We start from the raw sequence: 27944 nt of genomic DNA on the forward strand, positions 1-27944 counted from the left end.
TCTGGATAGAAATGTGATACAAATAACAACAATAGAGACGTGGACTTGTATAAATGATGGTTTCTTGACTTTGTTTTCGATGTATGAACATGATAGTTTAATTGATCAGCATACTTAACACTGTTCTCTCATCAGAGACATGTCAACAAGAGGTTTGAGATGTCATCCATGTGTGTCTGAGTCATCTAGCGATCTCTCAGTTGCTCCGGAGTATAAGTTGCACCAGCCAAAAAATGCATAATGAAGAAAAAAAACAAACATATATCACACATTTTGGGGGGAATTTTTATTTTATTTAATAAAATCAGGGACCAGGAACCGACATTTCATCTTGAAAGTCAAGTTACAGTAATAACAACAGAAGAGAGAACAACAGACTGTTAACGTCACAGATGAACAGTTCTTCAGATAAACTATAACATAAACAACAGAACAGAACAAGTTTACCAAACTCTCCATCTCACTCCAAATCACTAAATCCATTGAATTCATTGAATTCTTCATCCTCGGTGTCACTTCTGAGCAACTCTGCGCAACTTTGGTTGTCACTGAAGTCCAGGCTTTATCGATTCATCTGGTGACTTCCAGGAAAGTTTCATGGTGCATCCTCCTGGTTGTCGTGAAGCTGTGTTCTCCATCCCCGCTTTCCACCAGTCCCTCACAAGTTTCTCGCTCACTCCAAACTTTCTTTCTGCTGCTTGGTAGTGATGGGCAAATGAAGCTTCATGACGCGTTGAAGCCTTTCATCCAATTGGTTCACTCTAGTGCAAAGCTTCTTGAAGCTTCATTTGCTCCAGCAGGACGTCTACTGGACACAAAAATATCAGTTGACATGAATTTGAAGTGTGTGACATTTTGCAGAAAGTCTGTGAATAAAACTGTCAGCACAATAAAGAAGTATGCAAAACATGTATACTGTAGTGATGGCAGTGTACTGTGTGTCTATGTACTGGCAGTACGGAAAATGATTATTTGAAAATAATGAAAATGCAAAATCCAAACCACTTCCTGAATCAATCACGTGGTACAGCCGGGCAGCGAGGCTTCGGACATCATCATTTTCAGCTCCTCCCCTAAACGAAGCACGCCTCGATACGCGCATCACGGAAACGCCCCCTCCCTACTCGACACACGCTTCGAAGCCTCGATACGGAACGTCACATCACTACTGCTCGGGTTATCGTTTTCTGCTGCATATTTCACTACTTGCAGCAGGACAGAGGCTTTTTCTGCAGGAGACGTGCAGAAAACTGATACACAAGACTAGAGCCTCTCGCGGCTGTCAGTGTGAACATTTTAATATGTAAGTCACACCGGAGTATAAGTCGCAGGAAACACCCAAAACCATGAAAAAAAGTTTGACTTATAGTCCGAAAAATAGGATACTCAGTAGGTGGAGAGAAGGAGTCTGACGTTGGAGGGACATACCGCTGGTTAAGGGAAGCGTCGGTTGGTCTCTGTCCATATCTTCTGTAACAAGAAGAATAAACCTTTGTCTGTATTCCAAAACCTCATCGGGCTTCGCAAATGGATTAATTAATTATCATCAAGAGACACATCAACAACAGCACTCTGAAGGGGGAGTGACTTAGCGTGGGGGAGCAAAGGTGGCAGGAACTCAAAAACAAAAGTGTTTTAAATACAGCATGTTAGCCGTGAAAATCAATAGAAGTTGTAATAGCCTTTCCTTAAGATTGGATTTATTTTGAAGAAACCTGACCTTTTCAAAGGCACATTACACCGTCTAATTTCCCCTTTAAATAAATCAGACGATGCAGGAGCAGGAGCTGGAGATAAAAATACACACTCAGAGGCGTGTAAACATTATAGAATCATAAATGTATAATTAAACATGACACTATGGAAGATGCATGCTGTCCTCACCTCCGCGTCACCCTGCACTTCCACAGGGGTGAGGCTTTCAACTGCGCCAACTACTTCTCTTTTTTTTTTTACTCTCTCTTTGCCCCGGCGCTCGATGTTGTGCCTGTGAGCTGTTCCGAGCAGTGAATATTCATGGAGGATGCACAGTGAGTTTATCGATAACTACAGGGAGAAGGAAAGAGAAGGAAAGAGAAGGAATTAGAAAGAAGGAGAAAGAAGGGGGGATGGGGAGAGGAGAGACACGACCAAATGCATGAAATGTGTCTATGCTGCATTTATTTAATTATGTATAATAATGCTTAAGGTTCCTATGTTACACAAACTTGACTCTTGTGAGCTTTAGAATGTTGTTCCCTCCTCAAAAACAGACCTGGACTTGTGTTTTGTTTCATTCACACATGAGTAATCCTGCATTATTAGTCTGTCTACATCTCCAAACTCAAAATGCTCTGTTCAACTCAGTGATTAGAGCACAGAAACCTGACTGAAGTGTGACGGGACCCTTCGGAACCTGACGAGTTCAGACAGATATTTGGAACTTATGTTTGGGCTGTCTACAGTAAAACCAGTTGCGTTGAGACTCTTAAGTGTTCAAAAAAATAGTTAAAAATGAAAAGTGTTCAAAAATCAGAGCTCTGCACTTCTAGTTTAGACACAAGTCAAAACCAGTGTTGTGCATGAACGAGTTCAAAAGAACACGTTCATTGAACATGTAAATTTTTCAGTGAACTTTGAACTGAACGCAACACTTTTGTAAATCAAGAACTTGAACGTGAATTTGTTCAAATTATATGAGATGAACGACGTACGTCACTGTTGGGGTTCAACTAATTTTGAATTTGTTTTCACCTGATGAGTCGAGTGACAAGGGCACTCGCCAGCGTTGTAGTGCGTAATGTCGCGAAACCACAGCCACGTGTCAACGCAGAAGGCAGCTGCAGCAGGACGTACACACGCAGCACTGGCTCTGGGTTTGTCAAAGGGAAAGACGATCAAACGTGACTGGACGTGTTTAGTCGCTTCTATCAGGTCCACAGTGAAACTAACAACTGAACACATTTGTATTTACCTTCTGTACAGACTGACCACAGCAAACACGAGGACTTCAAAAGTTAATTTAAAAGCACTAATTAACAGACCTGGGCTCTTTCACACGACACAGAACTGCCCCGGGAGCACGATGTGCTGATGGTAAACACACAAACACAACAATAGATGCTCTCCCTACGCTCGTGTAGAGCATCAAAAAACAGGATGGATCCTATTTTCTGATATCTCTGCGTGCAGGACATGCTGCTCCACACTCACGCCGAGCACATGCAGTGCAGCCGCCCTCATTCACTCTATTCTAGTTACACGTCCAAAAGTTGCAGTGACGTCCCTCTGTCACAGAAAGAGCACATATAGTCGTGTCCTTTAGTCTGACAGAAGCTGATGCATCAGCGCAGTTTATGCAAATGAGCCATGCAGTTTCTGTAAGACAAATGTGTCAAAACTACACATTAAACACATTATAATGTCACACAGGCTGATGTGGCTCTATAGTGCTTATGTTTTATATGTTGTAAAGTTGTTATAAATTAGAAGTCAGATTGAAAAATAAGTGCAGTCTTTCATTTACATTTATATCTCACCTATAAAATGAACTGAACTTTGAACTAGTTAAAAATTAAAATAGTGAACTATGAACGTGAACTGTTCACTCTAAACATGTGTGAACTGAACTTTGAACTAGTTCATGAAAAGTGTGAACTTGCACAACACTGGTCAAAACTGTGTTATTATTTGTGAAATGTGGTGCAAAACTTCAGATACAGTAAGTCCACAGGAAGTAGAGTCATTATTGGTAATCTACAGCTTCACTTGGATCCATGCACTGTGTGGATGTAAACAAACAAACAATAAACAAACAAACAATAAACAAACAAACATGAGGAACTACTCTCGTTTGTGAAGTGAGGAACTACTCTCACCTTTTTCCTTTTAAAGAACACCTCAGACTGGATTAACAGTCTTAATCTTCTGTACACTGGATGTCATTATTTGTGGAGGACACTTTCTATGGATGGTGTAGATGACATGCTGCAGTTTAAATTTATTTTTAAATAGTCTTGTCATTATTCTCGCTCTATCCTGAGTTCGTATTTTGCATCTCTGTGTCCGTTAGAGGCCACACCAGCATTAGTAGGCCGATGAAAAGAGTGTGATTTTTAAATGTGTTGGGTTTGGTCGCATTCAGACACAAATATCTTAATGTCAGTCAGGCTCGGGTCGGATTCAATCACTGCTCTGTAGGATGCGGACCTGATTCGGACAGAAAAATTTGGCCCAATCCACACATTTACCTTTTACCTTTAGTTCAGGCGAGACTGGCAATTCCAGAGCTGAAATTGTACAAATGATTCAAGTGAATGCTCCTGTATTAACACATGACATCACAAGGTGGAACAAGTTTTTTTTCAGTCTGAGACAAAAATACACGCATCAAGAATCTCAGACTTCCGGTCATTGCACAATTCATACTGGGAAGGATTTTCCGAAAAAGTGAGCCTCAAACCTCCATGTTTGTTTTCCCAGTGGGATGTGTCTGTTGTCAAAGTCGATCTTTTCAAGGCTTTTCAACCATATCACTTTTGTTTCTGGTTTGATTCATACAAAATGTTCGCTGCAAACTCGGGATAATTTAGGCAGTCAAATGTTTCCTTTTTGGTTCTTCCCGTGGATCAATCCTGCCCATCACCTTCACCTTTCACTACTTTTTAATTCTGTTGGGAAGAGAAACAGTTTGAACAGAGGTTTACAGTCACACACATCTGATTCACTTTTGCATTTATGGAGTTTGCAAACAAATTTCTGGAGCCGTTTTCCTCTGTTAGGATCCAACAACCACATAATTACAATGTCCAAATCCCAAAACTAAAATATGACAATATCAGAACCAGAAACAAAAGTGATATGGTTCAAAAGACTAGAAAAGATCGAACTTTGTCAATAGACACATCCCACTGGGAAAACAAACATGGAGGTTTGATGCTCACTTTTTCTGAAGTTCCTTCTCAGTATGAATTGCGCAATGACCAGACGTCGGAGATTCTTGATGCGTCTCTTCAGCCTAAATGTGCAGGGTTTGTGTGTTAAACATGTGAATGAAACAAAACACAACTGCTGGTATAACAGACAAAAACTTACTAAAAGAAAAACTTACTGGCCACGTTTACATGAAGTTTTTAATTCCAAATTCAGAATTAAAATATTCTCCTTTGATTTTACATGGAAATAATAATTCCGCATTGAGGTTAATGTGGAAAACACTTTAAATCGTCTTTATTTAATTGGGCTCAGCGTCTGGAGGTGATTGGACAGAGACGCCAACGTATTTATGTCGACTGGAAGAAAACACACACTTACTACCGGCTTTTTTGTCATCTCAGTTTGTCGTTACTCCACGGACACAAACATGATCCAAACTTTTTCCGCTGTGGTTCCGATGATAATTGCGCAGCAGCTGGAGAATTCTCAGAAGGGAAGGGAAGAAGACAACAAACTGCATCAACGGCTGCTCTGCCTCAGCCCAATCCCGCATCCCGCTCACAAATCCAAAGAGATGTGGATGAAAGTCCGAAGACAGGACTGGTGGAGTCAGATCGTCCGAATCACGTCAGAAGAGCGACCCAACGAGCCTTTGCTGAACCACTGACATTATTTTGAACAAAAGTAAACATTTACATAATCGAGGAATAAATTAATTTGGCTTTAAAACCAGAATAAACCACTCACTTACTTCAGAGTTAAGTTTAATTCCGAACAATCATTTTCATAAGGAATTAAATGTTTACATGGTCTTTTTAAAGCAGAATTCATTTTTATTTGGAATTAAAGCTCTCATGTAAACGTGGCAACTGTGGAAGAGTAAAAGTGTTCAAAAAAGTCTAAGGCGCTGTGGGACAAACCAACGTGTTTCGACATAACTAGTGTTTTTGTTCTGTACTCTATCACAGTACGGTTTTGTACTACAAGCTTGGATGTCTTCATTTTCTGTTAGCTTTTGAGCCTTGTCCTTGAGGAGCACCTGTTCTGGACTTTGAACTAAGATACCCTGAAGCTCTCACTTCCTCCGTGTTCTCTCCAGGTCTGTTTGTGCTGAGGAGACAACTTGATAACACAGATCAGACATAGTGGAATATTGGTCTGATAAAATACACTGAAAAACATTTACTGTCATACTTACTCTCCACTAGGGGTACGCAAAATATCAAATATCAATATATCATATCATTTAATGTGATGATACAGTATCGATACCTTGGGCTGCTGTATTGATATAAGAGTATTTTTTAGGTATATTTGACTAAATTATTTTGTGTAAGAGCTACAGTTGTGTTGACATGTTCACTGTTTTGAGTGAAATGGGTGTTTTTCATATTAACTTTGCACAAACTCCTTAAAAGACTTAATAGACCAACATCTAACGTCTAACTAACATCTCCATGGAGACAAGAAGTGTTGGCAAATAACGCTGATTTGTTGGTAGACATAAAGATATATATAGGATAATGCAGTGGTGGAGCGTGCATTTCACTCCTAGGACTTCAGTAGTGCTCCGTCTGAAACAATCCACTCCTCAACTGTTTTATGGTTACATTATACACAGTATAAAGAGCTGTGGAGATTCTGTGCACAGAGACAAAGTGAGGAGCACTGGGGTGCTAAACCAGAACTAAACCAGGACTAAACCAGGGCTGTTTATCGGGCCTGGCCCCAAGGTGCGCCTGTGTAGACTGTCAGGTGACTGCAGAGAACAGGACTGTGCCGGGGCCAAGCCTCCGCCGCGCTCCATGGGGCTCGGCTCCACACGGGGCTCGGCTCCACACGGGGCTCACTGCAGCTGTCACCCGATCACTCTCTCACTCTCTCTCGCTCTCACTCTCGCTCAAGTCCAAGATTAGTCCTGGTGTAGTCCTGGTTTAGACCTGGTTTAGACCTGGTTTAGACCTGGTTTAGACCTGGTTTAGTCCTGGTTTAGTCCTGGTTCTGCTACATATGCAGTTTTCTACTTTGGCTGGTTCGCTCTCTGACTGTCCAATCACAGGTCTGAATCTGGTGACGTCGTACGTGTGCTAGAAGGTCCTGGTGACACCAACTCAAAATCTGATTGGTTGAAGCAGCAGTTACATGGACATTTATTTTGTGTTCGATGGCCTTCAGAACAGACTGTGAAGGCCTCAGACTTCTTTGACTTTGACTCTGCCTGACAACAAATGATTGTTGAAATGTGATTGGTCAAATGCTTTGAAAATACTTGTCTGGAAGCAGCACAACCATCGGAAAAGCTCTGAAAGGAAGCGGACAGACCATTATTTCATAATAATAATATAATTCACATCAGTCTGTGATTCAGATCTTTTTTTAGGCCAGCAGAGAAGGACTTGCAGGCCCTGATCCCCTGCCACCGCGATAATGAAACTCAAGGTAATAGTACTCATAGTATTCAGAAGACAGTACTCTGATTGGATTATGCAACAGAATACTTCACAAAATACATTTCAATCCAAAAATTCACTGTTCTGTAACTACATTAGAGATACTAAAACTTCAAACTCAATAAAACTCAAGATGAGAGTGTTTAGAAAAGGTCATATTTGATCCAGTAGTGTGAATTTCTAAGTAACAATACCTGCTCAAACGAGTGTCTTCAGTACTTTTAATATAAATTAGTATTTGATAAGGATAAGAGGAAGGAGATGAATGGATGGATTTTTCGATATATAACCGCAAACTAAATGCATTTTCACAGTATTCTTCCCAACACGGCAGACAAGCGGGGAGCACACTCTCCTTCAGCGTGTGCCGTTACATTTGTCATATCTGTCCAGACCAGAGCTCAATTCTCATATTACACGTTTTTATATTGTAGCGTTCCATTCATGTGCACACGAGACTGAGGACTGAGTCAGGACTAACACTTTGAAATGAGCTAGAGTGGTTTCACTATTTGACAAACGACAATCCCAGTCTCTCTAAAGCTGAGGAGGTGTGAAGAGGGCTTGTGCAGACCTGAGCTACATTACCGGGTTAAAACAGTATGAGGAGGACAGATCTGCTGAGAGCTGTTCAGGGACAGTTGGGCCGTCTTCAGTGAGAGCTCTTCACAGTCCATCAGACAGGTGGTTCCAAGATATTACTCAAGTAGGAGATAATGCGGTGTCTGAAAAATACAGTGAAAAGTGTGTGTGCTCTGGCGGCGGTAGCGAGATCATGATTACAGTTTCATACAGAGGACTTGTGCTGAGCTGATGTTGAGCTGTGGAGGCTTGGATAAGTTCACATCACAGTCATTCATAGACACAAAACTCTATCTCTGACGGCCGCTACCATCCCAATGTGCAGCTGCTCCCAGAGTTATGTCAAACCAAGTGCTCCCTCACACACCAGTGAATGAAAACAGGCCCCATCTTAAAGTGCCTATAACCAGTGAGACTGCTGAGTTTGGTAAAATACAGTTTAGAACATTGGATGTATCAAGGTGAGGAACGTCTGTCTGTGTCTCCACCTGTTGGTTGGTTTGTTTGTTTGTTCCAAGGATAATGGTATGTCCACACCAAACACGAATGACGCGAACAAGGCCAACAGTTTCCATGTTAACCCTTTAACCCTATGTAAAGGCGTGTTGATGCACGAATAAAGTTCTACGGCACCTTTTGAGCGTTTTGAATGGCGTGAATTGGCGAAATGAGTGGCACAAATTTGTGAAACTGCCACAGACGCACGAAATTCCCAAAAGGGAGGGGCTCGAGAAATTCACCAAAGAACTTTCTGCAAATATTCGCGTCACATCAACCAGTTAGGGACCGTGTTCTGATAGTATAATGCTGAGACACTCACTGTTCCCGTGAGAAACAAGCTGATATTATACAGCACAGAGATCGGAATAAACTCCACAGAGCAGGACCTCCACCACACTCCTTTATTTCTCCTCTCCTTTATTCTGGTTCCGGTCTCAGACTCGGTCTGGTCCCGATCTCAGTCCTGGTCCTGGTCCCTGTCTGGTCCCAGGATTTGTCCTGGTCTGCAATGCCAGACTTTTGCGCCTCATACGGACTGCACCAGGACTGCACCAGGACTGCACCAGGACTGAATCAGGACTGAATCAGGACTAAAACAGGACTAAACCAGGACTGAACCAAGACTAAACCAGGACTCAACCAGGAATCAACCAGGTCTGAACAAGGTCTAAACCAGGTCTAAATCAGGTCTAAACCAGAACTGAACCAGGACTAAACCAGTCTGGTCCCAGTCTCAGTACTGGTCTGGCCCCAGTCTGGTCCAGTCTAGTCCTGGTCTCACTCGAGCTCTGGCTGCGGGCTCCGAGCTGAATTTATTTGAATTTGAAGTTGATATTTGGGTCGTCTTTAGTGAGTGGTTCCTGAGGGCCTCTGGGGTTGTTTTTGATTATCATGAGCATCATGTCTCGTGCAGAGTTTGCATAGTCACTTTGGTTCTCCTTCAAAGACGCCATGGTGATAAACGGTGATATAAGGCTGCACCTGAAGTTATTCTCTTCCTGTAATCAAGGTGCAGAAGAAGTTCACACAGACTCGGAAAGGTCAGTCTGTCTCTCACGTCTGGGTCCTGGATTATTGGTCGGCTTGATAGGATTGCTTCATCTAAACTGCTAAACTGCCTCCTTGTAGAAGACCTTGACCGTCGAGTGGCTCCAAACCTGTATCTCTTTGGAATTCATCTGGAGTCTTAAATCTCCACTGGCCGTCCTCCTGCAGGGAGTATTATGTCTCAGTGAATATTCTGTACAAGGAGGTTACAATAAGTTTAGCGACAGACGAGAGTTTCCTGCACAGAGAGAAGCAGAGAGGAGCCGATGTTCTGTCGATTGAACACAAGTGCTGTCTGTGCCTCTGCTACAGTTTACAGCAGTGTGTACGTCACAGAGCACAGACGTGTGTGTACTCAGAGCACAAATGCAAAACACATCATGTGTTTTCAGATGCGCTGCCACATCTCCATTCAACAAACCCGAGTGGAGACACAGTGTGCACACAGCAGACGTCAAATATTCTCACTGTTTATTGGCTTTAAGTCTTTTCTTCAAGTCAGATTGTGTTAAAGCAAAACTCAGATTAAAGTCTAACTTGAGTAACAGAGCTCCAGACAGAGCAGTGTCTGCAGTTAGCATCTTACCCCAGTGAATAATGAGAGCAGCTGCACACTTCTGGAAGGGATGTACAGTGAGGAATAAGTATTTGCACACCCTGCTATTTTGCAAGTTCTCCCACTTCAAATCATGGAGGGTCTGAAATGTTCATCGTAGGTGCATGTCCACTGTGAGAGACAGAATCTGAAAAGAAAAATCCAGAAATCACAACATATGATTTTTTAACTATTTATTTGTATGATACAGCTGCAAATAAGTATTTGAACACCTGAGGAAATCAATGTTAATATTTGGTACAGTAGCCTTTGTTCGCAATTACAGCGGTCAAACGTTCCCTGTAGTTTTTCACCAGGTTTGTACACACTGCAGGAGGGATTTTGGCCCACTCCTCCACACAGATCTTCTCTAGATCAGTCAGGTTTCTGGGCTGTCGCTGAGAAACACAGAGTTTGAGCTCCCTCCAAAGATTTTCTATTGGGTTTAGGTCTGGAGACTTGCTAGGCCACGGCAGAACCTTGATGTGCTTCTTACAGAGCCACTCCTTGCAAAATAGCAGGGTGTTCAAATACTTATGTACCTTTCGAGGAGTGACTGACCCTGTGTTTGATTATCTTCTGACTCCCACTTGGACCTCAGGTTTGGTGTCACGTCTGAGCTTGAAGAGTATTATTATGTTTGGAGTGTTGGACTACATGGATTATGATGATGACTATTCTCTCATCTTGTGAAAACACTGCCACTATAATTCATTTAATTTTAGAAATGTGTACTTTTATGTTATGATTTCTCTTCTGTTACAACCTTATGGACATTAACACCCATTAGATCAAGTACATTCATCAATACTGGACTCAGCACTGACTACCAAACCCCCAGGGAGAGATACAGACGTGGTACTGCAGTGATATGGATACGAGTGACTGAAATTTACCCCACCAAAGTGTCCAAACACAATGAAAACACTTCATATTTACACGTCACAGTGGGCACAGCCGTCTTGGATTCTGACTCAGAATCCTTGCACGGTCGACTTTTTCTGTCAGCGAGGTCCAGTGTTGGGGAGTAACAGATTACATGTACTGGAGTTATGTAATCAGAGTACAAATTACTGTTTCAATGAGTGGTAATTCGATTACAGTTACTTTGTTGAAATAAATGGATTACACAGCGATATGTTCCTGTTTTCACATTTCAGGCTATATCCCTTTTATTCTTTTTTTTTTTCTTTTTTTTTCCCCCAGTAATTCCACTCATTGCCGGACACTAAACCAGGTCCAAACCAGGTCCAAACCAGGTCTAAACCAGGTCTAAACCAGGTCTGAACCAGGTCTGAACCAGTTCTAAACTAGGTCTGAACCAAGACTAAACCAGGTCTAAACCAGGTCTGAACCAGGTCCAAAAAAGGTCTAAACCAGGACTAAACCAGGACTAAAACCAAGTCTAAACTGGGACTAAACCAGGACTAAAACCAGGATTAAAACAGGACTAAACCAGGACTAACACAGGACTAAACCAGGACTAAAACAGGACTAAACCAGGACTAAACCAGGACTAAAACAGGACTAAAACAGGACTAAAACAGGACTAAAACCAGGACTAAAACAGGACTAAACCAGGACTAAATCCTGCTGCATGGACCGTGTTTCCTCGTCTTCTATCAATGATATTTTACATTTGGTTAAGTAAAGACTCGGCTTTTTTATTTTCTTTTAACATCTTATGTTACAATATCCTCGTCTTTGCTTCTCTACAGCAAATCAAGTAATCCAAAGTATTCAGATTACGTTACTCACTTTAAGTAATTTAATGGATTACGTTACAAACTACATTTTGGGATATGTAATCTGTAATCTGTAGGGGATTACATTTTAAAAGTCACCTTCCCAACACTGCCGAGGTTTGAGTCGCACCGTCCCAGGAAAAGGGGCATGTCACACGTGTCCTGGGCAACTTCCTCAGAAAATGGATTCAGATGGATAATTGAACACAGGGTCAATCACAGCTGTTGTGTCTTACTGTCCACATCCTCTCCACCTCGTCTCCCTCGTCTTCTTGTAGTAGGGCAGATGGACGTGAGGGCCCCCAGCGCTCCCAGGGGCCCTCCTCCGGTCGGACACATGTCTCTGGCCCATATAGAGGGCACTGAAAAATGCATGGGATTCTCTTTGACTGTCTGTAGTGTCCAGAACACTGCCTCTGATTCTGCTGCGTTTACAGTAAAACACTTGGCCCACATCAAACTTCACTCAAAACTTCACTTCTGTCTTTGTGATTTATCCAAAACTCCTTTAAACTGTATGAACTGCAGAGCCCCTAGTACTTGTTTTTAGAGTCAGCCGAACCAAAAATGCAGTTTAAGTGAGCTGGTTTTCTACTTTGCGCTTTTTAAAGATTAAAACTCATGTAGGTATAAAAGTGCAGCATGTTTACCTGTGGACAGAAGCACAGCCAGTCCAGTTTGACTTGTTCTAAAACTATCAAAGCAAATCAAATCAGGGCAGACCATAAAATACCAATAAATAAATAACATAAAATAACATAAAATAAAATACAGTAGAATGAAAAAAAAAATCTAAACAAAACACAGGTCTTGTCTTGTTATTAATGTTTTAGATCAGGGGTGTCAAACATACGGCCTCCAACACCTTTAATCTGGCCCTCGGCTGATTTTCTACAAAAATATTTGAATTGTATTTTCTATTAAAATCTTGTTAATTTTCTGTCGGTGTTTATCACAGCAGCGTCTCCAGCGTCTCTGTACGTGGCCCCTCCCACCAGAGCAGCACAAATGAAGACTTGTCTCGGTAACACTTTCTAATAACTACACCTTATTTAGCCTTAATAAAGCATGAATAAAGACTTAATTAATAATGAACAAAGACTTAATTAACAATGATTCACACTTAGTAAATGTTTAATAAAACATAATTCGTCTTCACTTTTGAAAAGCTCTCAGAAAGACTTAACTAACAGATAACAGCTGCCTGAATGATCATTGCATTGCATTATTAGTAAATCATTCTGTCATAGCTTATTAATCATTAATAAATGCTCAAATGGTTAGTTCATGAGTAATTAAGTATGAAATAATTATGAGTATCTATTTACAGCACAGGCTAATTAAGTGCAAGTGCTAATTAAGGTAGTAATTAAGTAGTTACTAAGCGTGAATCATTATTAATTAAGTCTTTGTTCATTATTAATTAAGTCTTTGTTCATGCTTTATTAAGGCTAAATAAGGTGTAGTTATTAGAACGTGTTACCCTTGTCTCTTTCCAAACGCTCTTAAAGGACGATCGTTTTGACTGTTGACCGTGACCCCCTCATCAGAAAAATGTCCAACATGAGAAAAGTGGAGCCGAGTGCAGGATTTTCCATGAAAAATAGACTTACCGTATTTTCCTGGGCTATTTGGCAAGCAAAAGACTGCGTGCCCCACAATCCAGAGCGCCCACCTATACACCAATCCACTCTGGTGTCCCAGCACGACTTCAGTAAACTACAAAGCCACACCATCAGCAGCGCACGCAAACACACACGGAGCAGACAGAGACAGCACAGAGAAACACACCCACAGACACACTCATCACTCCACGCCGACGAGGAACGGAACGGAGGAACGAACCGAAAAAGCGAGTGCAATGTGCCACTTCTAGACACAACTGAACAACTGAGTCACTGCGAACACGCTGACAATCCGTTGGTCCCAGACACACCCTCCCTACACGCCACAACTGAACAAAGCCCAGAGTCACCGTGAACGAACAAACAAACAAAACCACTCACCCATCACACTGTTGTGTTTCCTTTAAAGTCCAGTGTGGTTTATTTGTGAAAAAAGTTTGAAAATAGATCATTTAATGACAGTGCGTCTTATAATCCAGAGCGACTAATAGCCCGGAAAATATGGTTTTCCTATTTACATACAAGTTCATGTTAAAACATTGTGTTGAAATTGTATTTTTCTTAAAGTTTCAAGTTGTTCATAACATTATAATATTTTGTAAAAGAAAGAGTTCATCAATTAAAAAAGATTTCTGTAATAGATTTGTGTTTCTCTGCACAAATATTTGAATTTATTGTTATTTTTGGGGTTTATATGACATGAGTTTTCTGATCCGGCCCCTTTAGGATCAAAGTAGGTTGGATACGGCCCCCGGACCAAAAAAGAGTTTGACACCCCTGATTTAAACCATGTAAAAAGGTTTAAAATGTATGTATGCTTTAAAATACAACACACACACACACCTTTATTGATGCTTGATAGTCAGTGTTGGGAAGGTTCCTTTTAAAATGTATTCCCCTACAGATTACAGATTACACACACCAAAATGTAGTTTGTAACATAATCCATAAAATTAGTTAAAGTGAGTAATGTAATCTGAATACTTTGGATTACTTGATATTGTCATGTTTTTTTTAAAACGACATGAATGTACCAACCACATCCTGAAAATTCTTGTTTGTTCTCTTCAAATTGTCTGTTGAGCCCAAGTCTCCATGAACAGACTTTTGTTTTACTGTAGAGAAACAAAGATGAGGATCTGAACATTAGAAGTTTTGTTTTATCTGATAAAAGAAAATAAAAAGCCCAGACTTTACTTAATCATATTAAAAATATTATTGATAGAGAAATGATTTTTATATGAGATCACTGCTGTTTTAAATTATGTCCACCTACTGTTAGTGTCATATTGTTTAGACCTGGTTTAGTTCTAGTTTAGTCCTGGTTTTAGTCCTGGTTTAGCCCAAAATGTGAAAACAGGAAAATACCGCCGTGTAATCCATTTATTTCAACAAAGTAACTGTAATCCAATTACCACTCACTGAAACAGTAACTGTAACTGAATACAGTTACTCATAATTTGTACTCTGATTACATAACTCCAGTACATGTAATCTGTTACTCCAACACTGTCAATAGAACACACTCATCATTTGATATTGGCTTTATCAAGGTCAACTTTCCAAAAATGTAAAACTGTGTGACAGGCAAAGTTTTATGATTCCCTCATTTTGCCTAATTTTGACTTTATTCTGTGGGATAACACTCGCTGTAAATATAAATGATAGTTTCACACAAATCAAGAAGCAAATTGTGAAGAAATTTGTGAATTTGTGAAGGAGAGAGAGAGAGTTCTAAAACACAATTTACACGCAAGAAACACAATTCTTCTGTTACTTTAAGCACGATTTCAACAGTCACGTAATCATGTCTGTGTACATTAGCTGAGTTTTGCGATTTCCAAACAGGAAGTAAAATTTGAAACCTAAAAATGGCCAAATTGCGACAAGAAGTGTGAATGTTTCTGCAAATATCTTAAATATAATGAGCTGAGCTGTGTTTTAGTAAAATGAGCGGTTTAACCTGACATACGGACTATTAATGTGAGCCAAATCACCTGGAAGCCTATTTACAATACACACCACGCCAAAAATATACACCATTTTGAGCGCAGTGTTGGTAAATGAGGACCGCCCCCCGTCCTCCTCCTCCTCCTCCTCCTCCTCCTGCCGTTTCAGCTTCCAGGACAAAAGGCTCACAGTCTGCTCACAATAGGAATGACTCACGAAAAAAAGCCTTTTAGCAGCTAATTCTTCCTCGTGTTTGGCCGTGGATACGCTCAGAGCCAGTCCTGAGATGGAATATAGGCCGAAAAACTGCATTTTCTGTGACGTAACAATCTTGGGAAATTGGAACAGAGAGATTTTTATTGTTCTAATGTCGTTTCCTCGTCACAAACAGAGCTGGAGTTTGTGTTTTTGTTTCGTTCACATTTTTAACTCACAAACCTTACAAATTTCGATTCAGTACTTCTCTGAAAACTGAAAACGTGTCAGTTCCACCTCGTGATGTCACATGGTAATACAGGAAGTGCTCCAGTGTGTTTTTAAACTCCGTACACCTTCACTAGAATCATTTGGATGAATTTTCAAACTTTAATTGGACAAAAATTTAACAGAGCGTTTTGAATCTTTGGAGATGTAGACAGACTAATAAAGAGTCCTGCACGGTCCGTTTTTGAAGACCTGCACCTGCCCGCACCTGCCCGCACCTGCCTGCACCTGCACAGTACAGTGCCACACCTGACCGTTAACCGCACCCGCCCGGACCATTAACATTCCACCCATTACCCGCCCGTGAGGTGATAAATGGGGGTCAGCTCATTAGTCCGACAGCCCAATAGTCCAGGACTAAACCAGGACTGAACCAGGACTAAACCAGGACTAAAACAAAACTGAACCAGGACTAAACCAGGACTAAACCAGGATTAAACCAAAACTGAACCAGGACTAAACCTATGCCGTGTCATTAGCGGATTATAAATATAAACACACAGCAACTGCAGAGTCGATCGCCGGACTCCACCAGGACTGGACCAGGCCTGGACCAGGACTCCACCAGGACTGGACCAGGACTCCACCAGGACTGAACCAGGACTGGACCAGGACTCCACCAGGACTGGACCAGGACTCCACCAGGACTGGACCAGGACTCCACCAGGACTGGACCAGGACTGGACCAGGACTCCACCAGGACTGGACCAGGACTCCACCAGGACTGAAACCAGGACTGGACCAGGACTCCACCAGGACTGAACCAGGACTGGACCAGGACTCCACCAGGACTGGACCAGGACTGGACCAGGACTCCACCAGGACTGGACCAGGACTCCACCAGGACTGGACCAGGACTCCACCAGGACTGAACCAGGACTACACCAGGACTGGACTAGAACTTGACCAGGACTAAACTAGGACTGAACCAGGACTGGACCAGGACTGGACCAGGACTAAACCAAAACTGAACCAGGACTACACCACGACCAAACCAGGACTACGCCAGGACTGAACCAGGTCTAAACCAGGACTGGACCAGGACTAGACCACGACAGAACCAGGACTGAACCAGAACTAAACCAGGTCTAAATCAGCACTTAACCAGGTCTAAACCAGGATTGAACCAAGACTAAACCAGAACTAAACCAGTGTCATTAAGCATAAATATATATACACACTGCAACCACTGAGTCGATCACCAGGACTACACGAGGTCTGGACCAGGACTGGACCAGGACTAAACCAGGACTCCACCAAGACTGGACCAGGACTGAACCAGGACTGACTCAGGACTGAACCAGAACTTAAACAGGACTAAACCAGGTCTAAACCAGGTCCAAACTACGTCTAAACCAGGACTTAACCAGAACTAAACCAGGAGCACAGCCGCTGAGCCGATCTCCTCCGCTGACAGTTTTATCTAATAATAAAAACACTAAAGTCACTCTCAGCCTGGTCCATCGTTCCGGGAAAAGAGCGGGAAATGTCACTTGTTTCCAGGGCGACGGACGTCTCGGACACGTGTCTGTTTTTGAGGAGGTAACAACAGTCTAACAGGACTTAAAGCTCATGAGAGTTCATTTAGTGTAACGTAGGAGCTCTGAAAACACATACGAGTCCTTTGTTGTAATTCAAAGTGGTATTATCCGAGACACAAAAGAGCGCTTCTGTAGATGACATATTCCCACTTGTTTGTGGAGAAAAACGGCATGTTAAAAGCGGCGCACCATCTGTACGGGAAGGGTCAGCTGAGAGGGCACGATGCAGAAGTGGGCGCATTAGCCAACTGTTCAGTAAAAAGAAATGTACCCTGTATTTTAGGTGTTGTGTTTTTGTGATACAGACACTGAAAAATGATATTCTTTTGTGCCGTTTTCACAATATACAAGCCGCTCTGTGCTTTATTCATTATTCATTTTACCCTCCTGGGCACCAATCACCCGCTCACACTTCACTTTCATTCTAGACAAGGCAGGAGAAGTGTCTTGCCTAAGGACACAATGATCAATTAGATGACACTGTTGCCTCACTTGTGGTATTTTCCCAGCAGTCTCCCGTCCAAGGTGCTGTGGCATTACTTTCACTGTAAGGATGAATATGGTTTTTCTTTCTTTCTTTTTTTATGTTCCCTGTAAAATCTCAGTGGAGACAATTATCTTTAAAGTGAAAGTATTTTGTGTATTTATTCATATTGTACACTCTATACTGCAAAGTAGTCTCGTAGTACTCGAGACTGGTCTTGGTCTCGATTCTGGCCTTGAGACAATTTTTTTTACGGTCTTGTCTCGGTCTTGAAGGTGCTTGGACTCGGTCTTGTCTCGGTCTTGAAGGCGTTTGGACTCGGTCTTGTCTCGGTCTTGAAGGTGTTTGGACTCGGTCTTGTCTCGGTCTTGAAGGTGTTTGGACTCGGTCTTGTCTTGGTCTTGAAGGACCTTGGACTCGGTCTTGTCTCGGTCTTGAAGGTGCTTGGACTCGGTCTTGTCTTGGTCTTGAAGGTGCTTGGACTTGGTCTTGTCTCGGTCTTGAATGTGTTTGGACTCGGTCTTGTCTTGGTCTTGAAGGAGCTTGGACTCGGTCTTGTCTCGGTCTTGAAGGTGCTTGGACTCGGTCTTGTCTTGGTCTTGAAGGTGCTTGGACTCGGTCTTGTCTTCGGTCTTGAGGTTTGAAACTGGACTGGATCATATTTCATTATCCCCACTGTTGTTGGCAATTAGAAAAACAGGTTTAAAAATTTTACCCACTTATTTATATATATGTGTGTGTGTGTGTGTGTGTGTGTGTGTGTGTGTGCGTGTGTGCGTGTGTGTGCGTGTGTGTGTGTGTAGTGTGTGTGTGTGTGTGTGTGTGTGTGTGTGGTGTGTGTGTGTGGGTGTGTGTGTGTGTGTGTGTGTGTGTGTGTGTGTGTGCGTGTGTGTGTAGGTGTGTGTGTGTGTGTGTGTGTGTGTGTGGCGCGTGTGTGCGTGCGTGTGTGTGTGTGTGTGCGTGTGCGTGTGTGCGTGTGTGTGTGTGTGTGTGTGTGTGTGTGTGTGTGTGTGTGTGTGTGTGTGTGTGCGTGTGTGTGTGTGTGTGTGTGTGTGTGTGTGCGTGTGTGCGTGTGGTGTGGTGTGTGTGTGTGTGTGCGTGTGTGTGTGTGTGTGTGCGTGTGCGTGTGTGTGTGTGCGTGCGTGCGTGTGTGTGTGCGCGCATGTGTGTGTGTGCGCGTGTGTGTGCGTGTGTGTGTGGTGTGTGTGTGCGTGTGTGTGTGTGTGTGTGCGTGTGTGTGTGTGTGTGTGTGTGCATGTGTGTGTGTGTGTACCAAAATAACTGTAAAATACAAATAAATGTTGAAAATGACAAAGACGGTCTTGGTTTGGTCTTGGTTTGGTCTTGGTTTGGTCTTGGTTTGGTCTTGGTTTGGTCTTGATTTGGTCTTGGTTTGGTCTTGATTTGGTCTTGGTTTGGTCTTGGTTTGGTCTTGGTTTGGTCTTGGTTTGGTCTTGGTTTGGTCTTGATTTGGTCTTGGTTTGGTCTTGGTTTGGTCTCGATGGGCCGTGGTCTCGATGGGCCGTGGTCTGGGTCTTGTCTCGGTTTCTACCCTCGGAGGTCTTGGTCTTGTCCTGGTCTTGGGACCCTGTGGTCTCAGACTGGTCTTGCTCTCAGTTAGTGCAGTCTGGACTACAACACTACAGCAAAGTCACGTGTGTCAAACTGTTTCACTGTGGAAGTGTTGCTGCATGATCCTGATCAGCACTAAACAGGAAATCCAAAACTCTTCTAGATCAGTTCAAACAAACTCCAGGATGACTGGACCTTGGTGAGATGTTCTTATAACGGATGGAAGTCTGGGAAAAATCAAGCAAATAATGATCATGTCAGTTTCTTCCTTTGGCCTTTGCACGACTCCTTATTTTAGTCTCATGATACAAAGGCAGAGTACAGGAAGTGACAAATAAGGTCAAAGGTCAATTTGGAGCTCAATATTTTCCACATACTGCATATTTCTTCATTATAGCAACTAGTTGTGAAATTTTGGGAGCCCTGCCTATTCTACTTTTGTCTCAATAAAACAAAAGTCATTTTTCTTAGTTTCACACTCTGGTGAGTTAAGCTCTTTTGCCTTTGTAGGGCAGTGTAGTGTTCAGCTCCAGTCAAATGAAGCTCACTGAGACTGGCAATTATACCAGAAAACTCATAAAACCAACAAAACCCCAGGATCATGTAGAGCAGGTTAACAGGAACATTTTAAGACCAAAATGAACAGGCTCACTGCAGCAGGTACAGAGACACACACAGTTTTTCAATACAAAGTGAACTGGAGCCACTGTCTGGAACACGGTGAGTAGTGGGTTAATTATGTCCTTTTATATACAGTCTATGATACATCACAAACACCACAACAGACGAGTTTCAAGGTGCACCTTTAAATAGAGTATTACGTCTGAAGAGGTTTTTGGTGTCACCCTTGGGTCGTTAGCCTTATGATGAGCAATAAGATTCTGTCTGATGCTCAATGATACAAAACAATAGACTACAACTTCACAAACCTGATGCAATGTGCAGTAGTTTCATTGGCAGGACGCACACGCTGATCACACACATGTTGTTTTTGGTGATATAGCATTTTCAGAACAATTAAAGGTAACATGGTGATCTAAATATGTTATGTTAAGACCCCACAGAAGTTTAAAACTAAAAAAAACTCGTCAAGCTACTGTCCACAGCTCACTAAGTCGGTGGTTCAATTCCAGCTCTTTCTCATGACCCCCTCTGTGTGTGTGTGTGTGTGTGCAGGAGCTGAAGGGGCAGATGTCTCAGTTGCGCCCCCTGCTGTCCGTGGTGGATCAGTACCGTGTGGACGTGCAGAGTCTGGGCGTGCTGAGGTCAGAGCTGCAGAACCTGTCCCTGGTCCTGAGCTCCATCCAGGAGCAGGTGGGAGCCTACGACTACGAGGAGCTCCAGCAGAGGGTGCTGCTGCTCGAGAGCCGACTGCACGGCTGCATGAACAAACTGGGTATGTCCACAACACACTTCTGCTTTAGTGCTGTGAGGAGACCAGGCACAAGGTCTTATATTACACTAAACTGGCAGGTTAGAATGTTGTCTTTAATCTGAAAAAGCTCATAATGCTCTGTTCCAACTTGTGATGTCATGTGGTGGTAGTTTTCAAGATAACAGCTGCCTTTGTACTTTACTTTACTACTCAGAATAAACTGAGTGAAATCATCCAGATGATTCTAGTGAAGGTGTATGAAGTTTAAAAACACAGTGGAGCACTTCCTGTATTACTACATGACACATTAAAGAAAGTTTTCAGTTTGAGAGAAGAGCTCAGCCTAAATGTGCAGGGTTTGTGTGTTAAATGTGCAGTGTTGGGGAGTAACAGATTACATGTACCAGAGTTACGTAATCAGAGTACAAATTATGAGTAACTGTATTCTGTTACAGTTACTGTTTAATGTTACCGTTGTGAGTGGTAATTAGATTACAGTTACTTGTTGAAATAAATGGATTACACAGAGGTATTTTCCTCTTTTCCTTTTCTTTTTTTTTTCTTTTTTTCGGTAATTCCACTCATTGCAGGACACTAAACTAGATTTAAAACCAGGACTAAACCTGGTCTAAACCCGGTCTAAACCCGGTCTAAACCAGGTCTAAACCAGGTCTAAACCAGGTCTAAACCAGGTCTAAACCAGGTCTAAACCAGGTCTAAGGTCTAAACCAGGTCTAAACCAGGTCTAAACCAGGTCTCAAACAGGATTTAACAGGACTAAATCCTGCTGTGTGGACTGTGTCTCCTCATCTTCTATCAATAATATTTTTTATTTGGTTAAATAAAGTCTGGGCTTTTTATTTTCTTTTAGCAGATAAAACATCTTAAGTTACAATATCCTCGTCTTTGCTTCTCTACAGCAAACCAAGTAATCCAAAGTATTCAGATACTCACTTTAAGTAATTTAATGGATTCTGTTACAAACTACATTTTGGGATATGTAATCTGTAATCTGTAGGGGATTACATTTTAAAAGGAACCTTCCCAACACTGTAAATGTGTGTGAATGAAACACAGCATGAGGAAACATTAGAACTAGTGTGAGGACCTGAGCGTTGTGCCCGCGGTGTGTAAACTCAACTCTTCACGTAAATAAGAAGAAGATGCCAGATCATGAAGAGATGAAAAGTTTAAATTTCACAAACACGCAAACTCCCACAGACACAGGAGAACACAGACACAGGGAGAACACGCAAACTCCCCACAGACACAGGAGAACACAAACTCCCCGACAAGACACGCAACTCCCCACAGACACAGGGAGAACACGCAAACTCCCACAGACACAGGGAGAAACACGCAAACTCCCACAGACACAGGGAGAACACGCAAACTCCCACAGACACAGGGAGAACACGCAAACTCCCCACAGACACAGGGAGAACACGCAAACTCCCCGCAGACACAGGGAGAACACGCAAACTCCCCACAGACACAGGGAGAACACGCAAACTCCCACAGACACAGGGAGAACACGCAAACTCCCACAGACACAGGGAGAACACAAACTCCCACAGACACAGGGAGAACACAAACTCCCACAGACACAGGGAGAACAGGCAAACTCCCCACAGACACAGGAAGAAACACAAACTCCCCACAGACACAGGGAGAACACGCAAACTCCCCACAGACACAGGGAGAACACGCAAACTCCCCACAGACACAGGGAGAACACGCAAACTCCCCACAGACACAGGGAGAACACGCAAACTCCCCGCAGACACAGGGAGAACACGCAAACTCCCCACAGACACAGGGAGAACACGCAAACTCCCCACAGACACAGGGAGAACACGCAAACTCCCCACAGACACAGGGAGAACACGCAACACTCCCACAGACACAGGGAGAACACGCAAACTCCCACACAGACACAGGGAGAACACGCATCCCAAACTCCCACAGACACAGGGAGAACACGCAAACTCCCCACAGACACAGGGAACACGCAAATCCACCAGACAACACGCAAATCCCCACAGACACAGGGAGAACACGCAAACTCCCCACAGACACAGGGAGAAACGCAAACTCCCACAGCACAGGGAGAACACGCAACTCCCCACAGACACAGGGAGAAACGCAAACTCCCCACAGACACAGGGAGAACACGCAAACTCCCCACAGACACAGGGAGAACACGCAAACTCCCCACAGACACAGGGGAGAACACGCAAACTCCCCACAGACACAGGGAGAACACGCAAACTCCCCACAGACACAGGGAGAACACGCAAACTCCCCCACAGACACAGGGAGAACACGCAAACTCCCACAGACACAGGGAGAACACGCAAACTCCCCACAGACACAGGGAGAACACGCAAACTCCCACAGACACAGGGAGAACACGCAAACTCCCCACAGACACAGGGAGAACACGCAAACTCCCCACAGACACAGGGAGAACACGCAAACTCCCCACAGACACAGGGAGAACACGCAAACTCCCCAGACACAGGGAGAACACGCAAACTCCCCACACAGACACAGGGAGAACACGCAAACTCCCACAGACACAGGGAAGAACACGCAAACTCCCCACAGACACAGGGAGAACACGCAAACTCCCCACAGACACAGGAGAACACGCAAACTCCCCACAGACACAGGGAGAACACGCAAACTCCCACAGACACAGGGAGAACACGCAAACTCCCCACAGACACAGGAGAACACGCAAACTCCCACAGACACAGGGAGAACACGCAAACTCCCACAGACACAGGGAGACACACAAACTCCCACAGGGAGAACACGCAAACTCCCCACAGACACAGAGAGAACACGCAAACTCAAAAAGAACCTGCGTCGCCAGCGCAAAATGTGAGTGAATGTTTGAAGCTCTGAAGAGATTTCTGTGTTGAACTGACTGAAAGCATTAGTGCTCCATCTCCCTCTCTCTCTCTCTCTCTCTCTTTCTATCCACAACCCTCACTCACTAACTCTTGCCCTCTCCCTCCTTTTCTCTCATTCTCTCTCTCTGTCTCTCCTACTCTCTTCTCCCCCCCCCTCTCTTGCCTTCTCCATCCTTCTCTCTCCCTCCCTTTCTCTCCCTCTCTCTCACTTCGTCACTCTCTCTCCCCTCCCTCTCTCTCTCCTCCTGCTCTCTCTCTCTCTCTCTCTGTTTCCTCCTCTCTCTCCCCTCCCTCTCTCTCCCCCCTCTCTCTCTCTCTCCCTCCTTTCCTCTCCTTCTCCCTCCCTCTCGCTCTCTGTCCTCCTCTCTTTCCCTCCCTCTGTCTCCCTCGCTTCCTCTCTTTCTCCCTCTCTTGCCCTCTCTTTCTCTCCCCCTCTCCCTTTCTTTACTCTCTCCCCTCCCTCTATTTCTCTCCCTCACCCTCTTTCCCCCCCTCCCTCCCTCTCTCTCTCCCTCCTTCCCTCTCTCCCCCCTCTCCTTTCTTTCTCTCTCCCCCTCCCTTTCTTTCTTCTCTCCCCCCTCCCTTTCTTTCTCTCCCCCCTCCTCTATTTCTCTCCTCCCTCTCTCTCTCCCTCCTTCCCTCTCTCCCCCCTCCCTTTCTTTCTCTCTCCCCCTCTCCCTCTATTTCTCTCCCTCCCCTCTCTCTCCCTTTCTCTCTCTCTCCCCCTCTCTCCCCCCCCCTCTCTCTCCAACCCCCCACCTTTCTCTGTCCCTCTTTCTTTTCCTCCCACTCTCTTCCTTCCTCTTTGCCCTACTTCCCTCCCTCCCTTTTCTTCTCTCTCTGAATACATATGGATATTCTTTTTACTTTTAGTGGTAGTATGAGTGAGTATATTCAGTATATTTGGTAGTATGAGTATATTTAGTATATTTGGTAGTATGAGTATATTGTATATTTTTGGTAGTATGAGTATATTTGGTATATTTAGTAGTAGTATGAGTGAGTATATTTAGTATATTTGGTAGTATGAGTATATTGTATATGTGGTAGTATGAGTATATATGGTATATTTAGTAGTAGTATGAGTGAGTATATTTGGTATATTTGGTAGTATATTTGGTAGTATTATTTGGTAGTATGAGTATATTTGGTAGTATTATTTGGTAGTATGAATATATTTGGTAGTATGAGTATATATGGTATATTTAGTAGTATGAGTGAGTATATTTAGTATATTTGGTAGTAGGAGTATATTTGGTAGTATGAGTATATTTGGTAGTATATTTGGTAGTATTATTTGGTAGTAGGAGTATATTTGGTAGTATGAGTATATTTGGTAGTATATTTGGTAGTATTAATTGGTAGTATGAGTATATTGCATATTTGGTAGTATTATTTGGTAGTATGAGTATATTTGGTAGTATTATTAATTGGTAGTATGAGTATATTGCATATTTGGTAGTATATATATTTTGGTAGTAGGAGTATATTTGGTAGTATATTTGGTAGTATTATTTGGTAGTATGAGTATAGTTTGCAGTAGTCCTGTCACGATAACAACATTTGAAGCACGGTGTATTGCTATAGAGAAAATAAAGAGATAATAAATCTGGATAATGCAGTTCACTAATAGTATCATAAAAGACCTGAGCCCCAACAAATAAATAACACAATGAAACAATAATTAGACATCCAAGTCATTTATTCAACCGTGTAACGCCGGAATCCTTTCATATTACAACAGAAATAACAATAACACGTCATCATTATTGCAAAGAAAATGTACAGACCATAAATCCTGTACACACTGAAGCACTTCTGAGGACCGTCTACACCACGATCCTCCAGTCCTCACAACGATTCTGCGGTCTGAGAGTCATTTTACTATTACAAATGATTACAGCGATAAAGTTCATTTTTACATCTACAAAAACACTCGTTCGGATGATGTGCGTTAAACTGGCGCTGGATGTTTGGACTGGAATGTTATTGAAGGTTATTTATTGTTATTCTGCTGAAATATGACAAAATGAATAGACAGAAGCGAGCCAAGGACCAAACCCAGGAATTTGTAGTGTATAAAATTGTCACAAAGATATTTATGATCAAATTGTCTGCAGTTCTTGTTCTTTTTGGGGAGATACACTGGTTTGGTCACAACTTTTGTCAATACCTGTCTTCAGCAAATCCCAAAAACCTCTTTTCTCTTATAAAGTTCAGCACCGTAATGAAATATCTTATGTTCCACCGAAGTGTTTTATACTGACAGGGGCTACAACTAACTATTATTTTAGTAATCAATTATAAAACTGTTATTTCTATTGTAGTATTTTTTTTTCTTTTCACTTGTGATTCTACTTAATGGAGACCAGTTGACATATTTATAAAGTCTGAAGCATCTGTCAAAGTCCAAATGAGACCAGAACACGTGAATGGTGTGATAATAATAAATGTATTCATAATAAACTTCACTGTTGGGCAAGTTAAATCAAAACTGTAATGTGTTATTTATGACTTGTTACTGTCATTTCAAAGTCATTTGTTACATTACACGATTGACTAGTTATTAGATATAGACGTTATTCTCAACAAAATAACTGTGAAGATGCTGAACTTTTGCACCGTATATGGACTAAACCAGGACTAAACCAGGACTAAACCAGGACTAAACCAGGACTCAACCGAGGACTGAACCAGGTCTAAACCAGGACTGAACCGAGGACTGAACCAGGTCTAAACCAGGACTAAACCAGGACTGAATCGAGGACTGAACCAGGACTAAACCGAGGACTGAACCAGGTCTAAACCAGGACTGAACCAGGACTAAACCAGGTCTAAACTAGGTCTAAACCAGGACTAAATTAGGTCTAAACCAGGACTGAATCGAGGACTAAACCAGGACTGTACAAACACTGAACCAGGACTAAACTGAGGACTAAACTAGGTCTAAACCAGGACTAAACCAGGACTGAACCGAGGACTGAACCAGGTCTAAACCAGGACTAAACCAGGACTGAACCGAGGACTGAACCAGGACTGAACTGAGGACTAAACCAGGAGTGAACAAGGACTAAACCAGGACTAAACCAGGACTAAACCGAGGACTGAATCAGGTCTAAACAAGGAATGAACCAGGACTAAACCAGGTCTAAACTAGGTCTAAACCAGGACTAAATTAGGTCTAAACCAGGACTGAATCGAGGACTGAATAAGGACTAAACCAGGACTAAACCAGACCTGAACCAGGACTAAACCAGGACTAAACCAGACCTGAACCAGGACTAAACCAGGACTAAACCAGACCTGAACCAGGACTAAACCAGGTCTAACCCAGGACTGTACAAAGACTAAACCAGGACTGAACTGAGGACTAAACCAGGTCTAAACCAGGACTAAACCAGGACTAAACCAGAACTGAACCAGAACTGACCCAGGACTAAACCAGGTCTAAACTTGGTCTAAACCAGGACTGAATCGAGGACTGAACAAGGACTGAACCAGGACTAAACCAGGACTAAACCAGGACTAATCTTGGACTAGGACTTGGAATCATCAGCCCCGTGGAGCGTGGAGTTCTGCGCTGGTCCTTTCACCCGCGGTTACCCGACGGTCTACGCGGGCACACCCCCGGGCCCATCGCGACATTCAGAACCGTAACGATGATGTTTCACTGCTGCTGATATCGCGGTGATTTGTTGAATTTGAATCCAGACTAAAAATCCATTGTAACGCACGTTACTGACATTTGTACTGAGTAGAATATTACCATTTTTTCCCTGTAATGCCGAACAGCAAAAAGCATTACAGTAATTTATTACTTTTAGAACCTGTTACTCCGAACACTGATAAACATGGAAGGAAACTCAGTGGTGTTCTTGTGCACGTACACTGCCACAGAAAGCATCTCCCACTCTCTGGAGGAGGCTACAAACTTTCCTGAAAAAAGAGTTCTGGAGCTTTGGTGACTGGAGCAGCGTCCGTGTGCTCTACACCAGCGGTCAGGTCTGTGTCTTCTAACCCGAGGAGGACTATGAGGTCAGAGCTGTCTGAACAGTAAATAGACTCAAGCTCATCCCAGCAGCTTGGAGACGCTGTCAGTGAGCCAGCAGAAGATCCTTGTCCACAAAGAGATCAGACACCAGAGTCTCAGCCAATAGAT

At 42.9% G+C, this 27944-nt stretch overlaps 1 pseudogene; it reads left to right on the forward strand.

The window, feature by feature from the left end:
* Positions 1-27944, forward strand: part of LOC110153531 (noelin-2-like) — a 133579-nt pseudogene that overhangs the window by 55511 nt on the left and 50124 nt on the right.

This window comes from Boleophthalmus pectinirostris, unplaced genomic scaffold (assembly GCF_026225935.1).
Source record: "Boleophthalmus pectinirostris isolate CB_2022bp ecotype Guang Dong unplaced genomic scaffold, ASM2622593v1 HiC_scaffold_22, whole genome shotgun sequence".
Classification (NCBI taxonomy): Eukaryota; Metazoa; Chordata; class Actinopteri; order Gobiiformes; family Gobiidae; genus Boleophthalmus; species Boleophthalmus pectinirostris.